A 13,000-nucleotide genomic window follows, 5' to 3' on the forward strand; every position below is an offset into this window, starting at 1 on the left:
TAGATTTATAGTACATCCTTGTGACTGTTGGTTCCACATCCCAAGGTCTCTTGGACTCTCATGGCTATTCACATTCTACACCAACTCATAGAGGATTAGGTGTCCAACAATTTTCACAACTAGGCATGTTGTTGATAGTTCTTTTAGAAAAAATTTGTGCACCTTTATATCTCATAACATATCACATGTGGCTTCCTCTAAAGTCTTCTTGGATATGCTATGGACTTACTAAACTTCCTTTACAACATTTAAGCTAGTTTAATTTTGTTTTGAAAAAGACATATATCAAGTCCAATTACACAATTGCTCAAAACCTTCATCCCTGCAAGGATTTCAACCCATAACACCTTGTGTAATTATTTTTGACACTAAATTATTTTATAATCCATAACTTTGTGTGTGTGAGAATTCAAACCCATATCATGTGAGCAGCCACTAGAACACCCTAAAGTTTGAAGTGAGTTATATTAATAGTTATTGTTGATAAGCTATTCGAAATCCCACGCTATGAGCTATAGATAAAACTAGACGTCCTAAATTAAATATTGGTTGCAGACTATAGAAGAAATATTTCAGACAAATTAAAGTGCAAAAGGAGGAGATAATATCATTAAAAGCAAGTCACAAGTGAGAAAATACTATACAGAGGTGTGTATATCCTCCATTTGAATGTTTCTACTCTTCAGAGACTCATAGTAGCCAAGATAAACTTCGAGGTGATGCAACAAAAAGGATTTGTCTATGCTCAGTGGTAAGACTTACAGACAAAGTAAAACACGCTCTGTGCCAATAGCCATATCAAGTGAACAAAACATAACAACCCAACGAGGACTGTCCCATACACACCTCTCCCTACACTCCCCACACCATGATGGTGCCATTGAAGGACATCATGCTCTAAAAACCATCCAATAATGACAACGAATATGAGGTAAAGAATGTTGAGCACCATGGCCATATTCTGGTTTTCCAGAATGAGATCGTTTCTCTTCGACATGGCGTTCAGGCCGTATTTATCCTCCAACACGGATATGACACAAGCGAGGTGCCACACCATGTTTATATACACATACCCGCGGGAGAAGACCGAGAATATAAGAGTCAGCCCAAAAATAAAGGCCGTCCAACTCAAATGGTTTAGCCGCATGGCGATTGTGAAGGTTGTTACAAAGGCCACGTAATAAGCAAAGTCGATTAGGAAAAATCAGAGAAAAGTTACCATAAGGCGCTACCAAACCCAGGAAAGATTCTCATAACACTCTCGTAGGAAATTTCCTTTCCTGTGTGCATGGAAGAAATGGTATACACCACGGCCGCCTTGGAGAGCAATGAGAAGGAAAAAACTAAGACTTCATAGGCTACTAGAAAGATGGAGAGCTTCGTCCATTCCCAGGTCAATTCTCTCATAGTCATTTTGCCTGCCTGTACCTGATAAATCATTCCGTTCCAATGGATTTCATTGGGAAGATATTTGGAGACCAAGTGGCACCATAGAATTACGAAACATAGAGGGAGAGTAAGGGTGAGCCCCTAGAAGTTTAGCGAAGGAGCGAAGGATCTTGAAGGCCTCTCCAACAATTCCCATGATACCGAGGAACTGTAGATCTTCTGGTTCTCTATCCATTGCTTCCCTTCGCTCTATAAGCCGATCTTAGAAATTCTTTCGTCTTTCTCTGGCTGCCGTGTGAGAAAATGGGAAGGAGTGGAAAAATTCAAGCCAAGCTCGTTCCTGTACACAAAGGGAATGGAACGTAATAGACCCGATCCTTCTACTATGCATGACCGTATATATATCGCCCAAATACTTTTCACTGTCATTCAACTTTATCAATTGATAATTGAAAGGAATGATGACAGTACAACATAGTATACATAAGTCACACACAGCTTCGGCTACTAACAAAAAAAAACTACTCATAACATTGAAACATTAAAGCAACAACTACAACGGCATACAAGTACTCAGACTCTATGTCTAAACTATGCATTCTTCTACCCAACTCAACTATATTAATACAAAACTTAAGCCCGTTATTGCCCCTTTCAATTCAAAAGGTTTATGGCAGTGATGGCTCTTCAAAAGTTGAAGAGATCATGGTGGTGGCACTTCTTCGACGCAGGACAAGTCATGGTGGTGAGGCGGTATTCTGAGGCAGTTTTCGGTGATGAATTAAATATTCTGTGAGTCGGCCTAAATATCACCAAACACTCCCTCTTAATACTGATAACTTAACTCTCTTAAACTTTGACATTAAACTTTGACATTAACTCTTTTTCTCGATTTCTTTTTCCTTTTCTTGTAGATCCTGTATCCTCTTAACTGCTTCATCTTTCTCTTTTTGGCGTAGGTTCCAAATTTCAGTTTCTTCATTTTTTGTTGTAGTTCGTCCATGGTTAAATATTTGTTTATCATAAAAACATGGAAAATCATTTCACACTGTCCATGGATGTCTTTTACGTCTTCAATTTTTTTTTCATATGTAGGCTGCTACCACATGTCATCTTTTATAGTTTTCTCTACATCATCAATCTTCCGATTATCACTTTGCTGTAACATAAGTTCATAATAGAATTTTCTCTCTTCAGGGCTCCAATATATGAAAATTTTATTTTAGTTTTCAATATCATCCATTATGTTTTCAATATTCATAGCTGCAGCTTCTATGGACGCATCATGAATAAATGGTTTTTCAAGCCATGCTTCAAGAAACTTTAATTCTTCTTCATAATCATTTTGTGTACCTACACACTCAAAACAAAATATTTGCATAACCACATTGGTTTTGTTCCTTCTCTAGCTTTTCCTATGTCTTTGTTTTCTCTTTGTGGGCTTCCTCCTTAATTTGTTTCTGACTCAATTTTTGCCTCTATCTTTGTCTCTCTCTCTATCTCTTCCACTTGGCTTTTAGACGCAAGTATATTGTTTGGCTCTCATGGGGGGTTCTCATCAAATTCTAAGTGAAGAATTATATCATAAAATGTTAAGTCTAAATGTATGTTATATTTGGTTAAGTGGTGTCACAATTTGTATTCAGGAGGGGATTTGTGCTTATTATTTTTGAGGATGTGGAAACGGTGGCAATTACCATAGGAGGATTTCATGAATCTCTACTAGATAAGAGAGGTATGGATTGTGGAAGAGGCTACTTGTAATGAATTCTTACTTGCATATAGGCTCTTTAATTTCTTATACAGAGAGTAAGATTGTTGGGAAAGTTAGTGTTATTAACCAATAAACATGGTGAATTACGACCAATATAAAAAGAAATATCCACTATAGAAAAATAAAATGGGGGAAACAAGGATGTTGAACCTTAAAAACAAACCCTTTTATTGATAATATAAAAGACAAGAATCTCCATACAGTTCTTTGAAGGTGCAACCTCTAGATGAATAAATCTTCAATACAAAAGAATACTCAACAAAACATTATATAGTGTTCTACCTCTATAAATACCTTCTTAATAGCAAATCCCTAACGAGTAATGGTCCCATCAATAATGAGTACCAACCACTTGGCATGCCTTATTTAATAATCACAGCCATTTATTAATCATTGTTGATAATATAAATGGACACTAGTTGCAGGGAAATGTATGATGAAATGTGTGTAATTATGTGGGATTATGTGCATGTTTAAAAATTTTAAATTTTGTGACAAGTTCCTGTGTAGTATGCTTCCATTCATTCTCTACACAAAGGTTTTTTAATCATTCTATCATGGCTAATGGTTATTGATATATATTTAATTGATAAAATGCATCATTTCACCATCTAAAGTCCAATCATCACACCTAAGTCCTGGCTACACTTTGAGTGAGACTTTCCTCCATGTGGAAGATAAAAAAATGCTGGCATTGAGCTAGATTAAGATAAAAATGTTTGTTAGTGCCTAGAAGTAAAACCTTGGTCTCTGCGATAACTTTTCACCAACATCCCATCCCACCCTATAACACCTAGAATCTACAAGAAACCTAAAATTCATAAAAATTGCATCCCCCTCTAGCCCATTGTGAGTGCCAATGGAGCTCCTACTCATGCCCTCTCTTAGTTTCTTACTAATAAGCTTCAACTATTTGTTGGACACTCCCCTTCTTATATTTAAGGATTCAATCCATTTTATCCTTCAAACCTTACACCTTTGCCTTTATGCTAATGACATCCAGGTTAGCTTTGATGTGGTATCCATTTTCTCAAAAATCCATGTGTCTTGAAACCCTTGATTTAATTGCCAATATTTTGGATCATGAAACCCTCAAGCTCATCAAGCTTTACCTTACCTCTAACTTATTTTCCTTTGACGACACATGTTACAAACAAACTGAAGGAACCACAATGGGATCTTCTCTATCCCTTGTGACCACTAAATTCTTCATGGAACATTATGAAATTAAAGCCATCAATTCTTAGCCCCTAAAGAAAAAATGGTGGAAATGGTTTTTGTATTATACATTTGCTATTTGGTCACATGGAATTCCTACCCTTCATGGCTTCGTAAATCACCTCAAAAATATATCCCTCACATATGATTTATCATGGAATTAGAAGAAAACTCTTCATTACCATTTTTAGATGTGTTGATCTCATAATGTCCTAATGGTTCTCTTTCTCATCAAGTATACTGCAAAAGGACTCACACTTACTAGTATCTCCATGACCAATCCCATCACCATATGGCTTAGAATTTATTTTCCTAACGACCCTATTTTCTATGGCTACTCACATCTCTGATCCTCAATTCCTTTCCAAATATAAAATCTTACCTCTCGAAACCCTTAAAAACAATGGCTATTAATCTTCCAAAATCGACAAGGCTTTCCTAACAGCTCGATTTCCTTCCTTTAAGAAAATCACCACCCTTTCCTATCAACCTATCATTTCACTTCCCTATATCAGAGGGACCACCGATCACACATTGAAAATATTAGCCAAGATAAACATTAAAACTCTTTCCAAATCATACAAGACATTAAATCAATTATTTAGATCTCCTAAAGTTCAATTGGATCCATTTCCATGCCTTGGGCTTTATAAAATTCCTTACTCATTCAATAATTATTATATAAGCCAAACAAGTAGATCATTTAAATCCCGGTTGAAAGAATACGTAGTTGATACCAATCATAATCAGTTTCCAAAATATGTTCTTGCTGAACACATATAAATCTAAGCACGTTATATGCTTCAACCAAACAAAAATATTTTCCCTTACTCTCATTTATTCCACCCAATTCATTCGTGAAGCCCTCAAAATTGAAATCACTTGAATAATTTTAACTAGCAACATGGCTACAAATTAAGGAATTCTTGGAAGCTACTCATCCAACTCCTTAATCACTAACCCTCCACCCTGTGCCTTTTTTCATATACAATGTATCTTTCTTTATTCAACCCCCTTTTCTTTTTCCTAATTTAATTAAATATAATTTCCCCCTTTCCCTTTTCTTATAATTTTTCTATTGTGTTAAATTCAAGCATATTTATTAACCTATATGTTTTATTCTCTTTATCTTCCTATTGATTATTTATTAGTTTATTCAAAGAAATTATTTTTGTTGTTCTTTATTATTTTTATTCAACCTTTCTCTTCTAATTTATTATTTCATTAATTAATTTTATTTACATTTTACTAATCAATTTTATTTACAATTTGTTTTTAACCCCTATTACTTAGTCTAGTCTACTGGTTTGACCTTTAACTCTTATTAATTATTAGTTCTTTTGATGTAATTTTTATTCTTTTTAGATTCATAGTTTATTTATTATATTATTCATTATGCATTAATTATTAACTATTTCCTCTCTTTCTTAATCTTGTAGTTTGACCTTTCACCTTTTCCCACTTATTCTTTGAATCTAACATTCACCTTTTACCTCCCCTTGCATCTTTATAATCGTGTCCCATTCTTTGCTAATCATTTGGCTTCATATGGTCCATGAGGATGGGTGGAGTGTCCACCCAAAACGTTTGACATAATCCTCCCACTTACACAATAAAATCTCCAAAAATTACATTATTATTAGATAATTTTCTATTATAACAGTTAATACTGACAAGAATGAAGTCACGATAATTAAATCTCAAAATATCAACCAAAAAAATTTCATTTATGATAGCAATTACTTGAAGAAGGTTTCTTCATACAAATATTTAGGTATTGACATTCATTGTTAGCTCAATTAGAATTATAACATTGAGAAAATGATTATTGGTTGTTGGAAAGCTTATTATGAGCTTGAAAACGATTGCAAGACTACTGATCTCTAGGTTTGGAGTAAAAAATGTTCTTCTTTGACACTATCATCACCCCTGTTATTTTATATGGATGTGAGGTTTGGATTTGGAGTATAACTAGAGAATCATGGAGGAAGATTGAGCTGATCCAAAAGAAATTTATAACCTACAACCTCAAGATTAAGGGTAATACTCCTCATCTTATCCTCTTAAATGAAGCTAGCCTTTCCCCCATTGAAAGCATGGCTGTGTTTTGCTATCTGATGTATAAGAATAAGCTTTATAATCATGGAAACCAAAATTGCTTCCCCAAAACTTCTTCTAACTCCAGCCAAAACCCCCACCTCTAGGTTGGCTCAAGGATGACCAGTCTTGGCTCAAATATTGAGGGTTAAAGGAGGATATCATCTTCAAGAATAATGATAGTATTAAAAAATACCATTACTTCCAAATTTAAGGAGCTAGAGGGGAAAAGGAAGCCAATGTATTATAAGGAGGTGATCAGCCCCACTCTCACTAACCATAATTATTTCTCTATATTAACTAGTGCTAAGAAGAAAATGAATGTTACATATATAAGAACTAAAATCTCGTGAGCTTCAAAGTCAGACTAGACATTAGTCCATTCCCAAAAGACCTCGAGAAGAAGGAATCTGTCAAATATGTCATATTAAGAGGATTGACTTATTCCTTTATCATTTCCAAAACATATGTCATGCTATGAAACTTGACTTATTCATTTGGGAAAACTATAGTAATCTAGAAATGCCTATTTCCCTTCTATCTGATCATAAAGATAAAATATTAAAAAATGTCAATTAATATATTTTCTTAAAGTCCAATACACCTAATTAGTTTTAGTAAATATTAATCATTATCATCATCAATAATATTAATTATATTAAAATTAAAATTATTTTATTTTATTATTGAGTATAAATTACATTAGATAATAATATTATTATTAATTTAAAAACATTAAATAATTTAAATGGAAGTGGGAATTAAATTGTTATTATTCTCTTAGAGAGGGAGAATTATATTAATAAGATATTATTATAAATATTAATATAGAAAATATTGAATCCTTTACTTTAACATTAATATACCTTTATCAATATTATATTAATTTTACAAATTAATATGATATTAATATTAATTAGTTATATTAAATCCATTACTTGAATGTTAATATACCTTTATCATTATTATATTAATTTTACAATAATATTGTTATAATATTAATAACGTTGTTATAACAATATTACTCTCAAAGAGGGGTTGACTCATATTGATATATTATTGATATTAAATATAAACAATAAAAATGTTTTTATTATTATTTTATTAGAATTATGGAATTATATTAAAGTGATTGTCATGGTAGGATGATATATTGATATTGTAATTTTATGATTTTCAATTTAGGAAATTAATTATATTAAAATTATTATTATATTAATAATAATATTATTATTTTATAATTATAAAATAAAGGGATTAATGTTAAATCTAAAATAGATGGAGATATCAAAATTTTAAGGAATCTATGGAGTTAAATAACGCAAAATAATGAGAGAATGGATAAGGGGGTGATTAGGAAGTTAGGATTAAAAATGAATACATGAAATAATGAAGACGGAAAGAAAATAAAAGGGTGGGGAGGTCATGGAAAAAGAAGACATAAAGAAAGGGTAAAGGATTGGACACAAGTAATAATTGAAAAAGAAGATAAAAGTAGATAAAGGGGGAAGTTAATGTCAGGTGTTTGAATTGTTGTGAATGGAGGAGAAATGGTGGATACACAGTTTTGATGAGTGATTTAACTTGTACCTTTCTCTGTGATTGAAATTTTTAGGGTGTTTTTTTATTTTAAGGGTTTTCCTGATGATGTGGTGAGGGTAGAAGGGAGAGGATGAAAGAATTTTAAAACTACCAAAATTAAAAGGTGTTTGGATTTTTGTGAATGCTCAACAATAGCTTATTTTGAGATTCTGTTACGATGGTTTTCTTTCATATGTTCTTATACACAGTGCTTAAAATATCTACTTGTTTGGTGTGTGTATGTTTTCTTGCACATGTAGGGGAGTTGATAAACATTTAGACTAAGAATTGGGTCAAACTAGTCCTTAGCATATGGAAATAATTGTTTAAGGGTTGTGTTAGGTTTGAATAGAGTCTTGGTGTTCCTTTTTCACAAGAATTTTTGAAGTATGATTAGTGATCCCTTAGATGTGGAGAAGGGAGACCTTGGCTACCGGTGGGAAGAGGGTTTGATTTTAGCTTTAATGTTGCTAATTTATAGCAAGGAATTTTTGGTTTGTGGAGGTTGTAGCCATTGACTAGAAGGTATTATGCTAGATGATTTTTTTTCCTTTTCAAGGAACTTGAGGGTTAAATTTAGAAAGTATAGAGTAGGTAACATGTTAAGAATGGTGGATTTTGGATTGGGTAATGGTGAGAATATGTGTGAAGGAACCTATCAGTATGGGCCTCTTTTAGGGCATACTTGGTGACCGAGGGATCCATTAGATTCGTCTTATATGAGAAAATGTAGGAAAGAGAGTGAGTATGATTGTTGAGTTCCCATGGTAAATTGGATTCAAGGGGGAATTTTGTTAAGGTGGCCCTGGAAAGAGTTGACGGTATGGAGGCAGTGGGGCCAAATTAAAAATGTGTCTTCCACAAACCTAAACCAAAAATTTGATTTTAGATGGAAACTATTTAATTCTTTGGTTTTAAAGTGTTCATATAGATGTTGACAACAATAGAGGATAAAAAGGAACCCATAGCAATACCTTTGTTTTGTTTGTAGAAAATATATTTAATGGTAAAGAAAGTGGATGAGAGGAAGATGTTAAGGATGTTAAGCGTCTTAAAGTCTACTAAAATAGAGATAAGTTTGATGGCTCTAGGGATAGGGATAATAGTAAATAAGGATACTACATCAAAACTCACCATGTTGTCATTATAGTCAAGGTGGAGATGCCTTATTTCTTGAATGAGGTATGAGGAATATTTGTTAAAGGAGGAGGTGTTTCTTGTCAAGGGCCTTAAATTTATGGATAAAAAATTGTGATATGACATAGCTAGGCACACCAATGGAAATGACAATGGTCTTATGGGGGCATCATTTTTTATGAATCTTGGGTTTCCCATAAATTCTATGTGTATGAGGGTTATGAGGGATCCATTTTTTCTAAATGGTGGATTCCAAGGGGGAGGATTTAATAAATATGGAGATAAGGTTGGAAATGGAGGTGAAGGGGTTTCTTGAAAGCGGTTTATAAGAAGAGGTGGAGAGGAGGTCGATGATTTTGGCATCATAGTCAATTGAATTCATGAACACATTGGCATTTCCCTTATTGAATTTAAAAATAATGATGTTGGGGTTGTTATTAAGGTCCAAAATAGCTAGGATTCTTCCCTTGAGAGGTTAGGTTTGGGGGGATTGGAACTACATATAACTCTTCCAACTTCTTGGCATATTTCTTTGACTTCATGCAAGGGGAGGTAGGGAGCTATGGATTCAATGGAATGTAGAATTTCCTCAAAGAGAATGTGTTGGGGAACTAGAAGAAGTTTGAATCTTTTTTCAAGAAGGCTTGAGGTTGATGGTTCAAGCTTGGTAGAAGAAATATTGACTATTATAGGAGGGAGGGAAACACTTCGCATAAAAGAGTTGGAGTTGTTTTGAATAGGATTGATTTCCTTGAATGCTTGAGAGGGACAACTAGGGGAAGATCATATTTTAAAGGGATACATTCCAAGAGAGTTTAAGCCAATTGAGGGATGGGAACAAAAGAGGAAAAGGTATTTTTAGGAGGGGAGGAAGAGGGGTAAGTGATTTGAAAGGGATTGTGTTTCACAGGAAAAGAAGGACCAACACATTATAAAGGGAAACAATGCATACATGTATGAGGGAGGGGAGTGGGTGGAGGGAGGTTTTGTAAAAAAGGAGTCACGATTTGAGTGGGAAAGCGTAGGCTCAAAGGGGAGGATTGTCCAAATAGGAGGGTGTAAGCGTAAGGAGGTGGACCAAGAGTTGCATGTGTTGCACTTGGGTATTGAGGTGGAGTAGGAGTTACATGCGAGGGTCAAGGTGGTAGAGGTAGAGTAAGAGTTTCACATGGAGTTCAAGGTGGTCAAGGTCGAGTATGAGCTACACACATTGGTTAGAGGAGGTTTCCATGGATCTTGTCAGTAGTTGGAGGAATAAGAGTAGGGGATGGATCCAAGGAGGAATAAGCCATGAGAGATTAAGTTGTTCGATTGACCTAGAACCCTAGTCATCAAAATACATATTCATAATGATGTTAACTAATATAGATGAGGGTGATAGTAACACGAGGGTGATATTTGAGTGAGAGCCTCTACTTCCCAATTTGGTTAGACTTGGGGATGATCCCACAGAGTGGGACATAACCTGAAAAAGGAGAGAAGGCATCAGGGATAGAAAAAATGTGACAAGGAGGTGGTTTTTGGTGAGGGAGAGAAAAACAAGGAGAACCATGTGTTCCAATGGGGTATAACTATTCAAGTTAGAGGAAACTAGGTTTTAAATTGGCGGGTTTCAAAATTGTAGAAGACCGAGGGCTCTCAAGGACAAAACATGAAATATCATATTCATAAGTTAAGGGATGGTTGAGAATGTTATGCATAGGGGGGATAATATAGGTGAAACTAAGGTGAGCCTTCTAGGAATTTAGGTCTTTGTGGTGAGGTGGGGGGAGTTCAAGGATTTTTGGAAGCTTGATAGGGTTAAGATTGAGAAACCGAGGAGGATTTAGAAAATCACTTTGAAAATTCCGTGATTTCTTTAGGGAATGTAGAATCAAATAAGTTGTAGGCATGGATAAATGACCTTCATTCAATTAAATTTCATATGTTGAATGAAATACAAGAAGAATGTTTGAGATATAAATAGAAAAAAATAATGGAAGGATGAGATAATTTTGACCTAATAGTTGAATTTTTGGTTGAAGGATGGTTTTTGATGGTTTTGATTTTCATTTGAAATTTTGTGCAAAGTGTGGAGTGGGAAACCATTTCTTAAAAGACTATCTAATAATGCACGAAAAGATAATGAATAAAAGGAATACAAATATCACAAAAAGTGTACTGAAACATGAGGAATTAAATTCCAAGAACGTGAATGTGTGATGAGCCCCGGAAATGGGTAACTATATGGGCTCATTTTTCCTATTATTCTCATTTAATCCATCATTCTCCATATTTTTATGCATGCTTTTGAATATATTTATGTTAATTGAGTGAATTGGAATAGTCACTTTACCACAAAGTCTAATATGTGTTTATTGCAGATTTTTGGACATTTTTGGACCAAGACCAGGCATTTATGAGCAGATTGGCAGCCAAATTCGAAGAAAAAAGGCTGAGGATTTATAGGAGGGGTGTCTCCTGCACTAAATGACCCCTTCCTTGAGTTCTCCACCAACAACTCAAAGTTAAACAGCCCACCAAAGATGATTTCAAGGGGCAGCCGAGCAAGTCTAGTGAAGTGGCTGTTATCTATAGTTTTGGGCAGCCAAGTTCCTAAAGTTTAGGAGGACTGTTGGGAGTCCTCACTTGCATAAATAAGAAGGCCTCAAGCCTTAGTAGTTTAGCCATTTGATATTCTATTTTCTCACTTTAGTGTAGCCTTGTAATTAGCTCATTTTCGAGCTCTTTTTGCAGATAGTTTTTGTGATGTAACCATTATTTTTTTATCAATGAAGATGAATCCAACTTTGAACCAGCTATGATCGTTCTTAGGGGGTTGTATCTATTGGGGTTGGGCCCAACCCAAGTGCCCAATACCTCCTTTGTGTACTTCGATGTGTTTTTATTGCATTCATAGAATAATTTCTATTATTTAGGTTAAATCTTGCTTTGTTACTTAGGTTGCTTTTGAAGATTAAGATAGTTGTTCTTGCTTCAGGTTGATTTGATAGTTTGATAATAGAAAAGATCCACAAAAAGGCTACCAAGCAGGCTACCAGGCAGGCATTGATCTCCTTTCTCCCTTCTTGGGACCATGAATTGAGACCAAGGCACACTTGCTGCCACAAAAACACTATTTTTGCCTTCCAAAGCAATTGCTACTGTTAGAGTTTGAGTTGGAAAAGTTGACACCAATTGTGTTTTCATGCTTAGATCTATTCTTGCTCAATTTCCATATCTTTCTTGCACGATTTCCTGTCCATAAAGTTCTGTTCATCGTTTTTTTGGTTTCTAGGTCATATTAGGTCAAAAATAGATAAATCTCTATTCTCTTAGTCTTTGCTTGGGTCAGTTTTGGAAAGAAGTGTGCAGAACACCTGTAAGACATTTCAACCTATCCCTCCTCCATCATACAACCTGCTCCAGTCTCTCTTTCAAGATTTCCTTCACTCATTCGTCATACTTTCCCAACTTGCCCTAATTTCGACATTTTTGTGCAACATTGCTTCCTTCACCTTTGAACAAATCCAACCATCTTCATTACTCCTGAGCTTCATTTACCAGGTCCTAGACCCCTTAACATCCTTATCCATCCTTCATTTCCACTTTCCCACTAGTTTTTCACCTTCAACCCTCTAAAAACCACTTTGGCCTGTTCCTGTAGAACTTCCTATAGAATTTCCTGTAGATACCCTACAGCCTCCTGTAGAAGTTCACGCGAGAAAGTTTTCGAAATATGAGCACGGTGGAAATCTCCAAAATGGTTCTAGGGAACCCTTAGGTCCTCTCCACACCTTCCCAACCTCCTGCAAGTTCCCACTC

At 34.8% G+C, this 13,000-nt stretch overlaps 1 pseudogene; it reads right to left on the minus strand.

The window, feature by feature from the left end:
* Window positions 1-638: 638 nt before the first annotated feature.
* On the minus strand, window positions 639-1,624 carry LOC149219267 (uncharacterized; annotated as a pseudogene).
* Window positions 1,625-13,000: the final 11,376 nt, after the last annotated feature.

Source organism: Pinus tabuliformis, chromosome Q (assembly GCF_031772625.1).
Source record: "Pinus tabuliformis cultivar Carrire ecotype Pingquan chromosome Q, CPIR1, whole genome shotgun sequence".
Taxonomy (NCBI): domain Eukaryota; kingdom Viridiplantae; phylum Streptophyta; class Pinopsida; order Pinales; family Pinaceae; genus Pinus; species Pinus tabuliformis.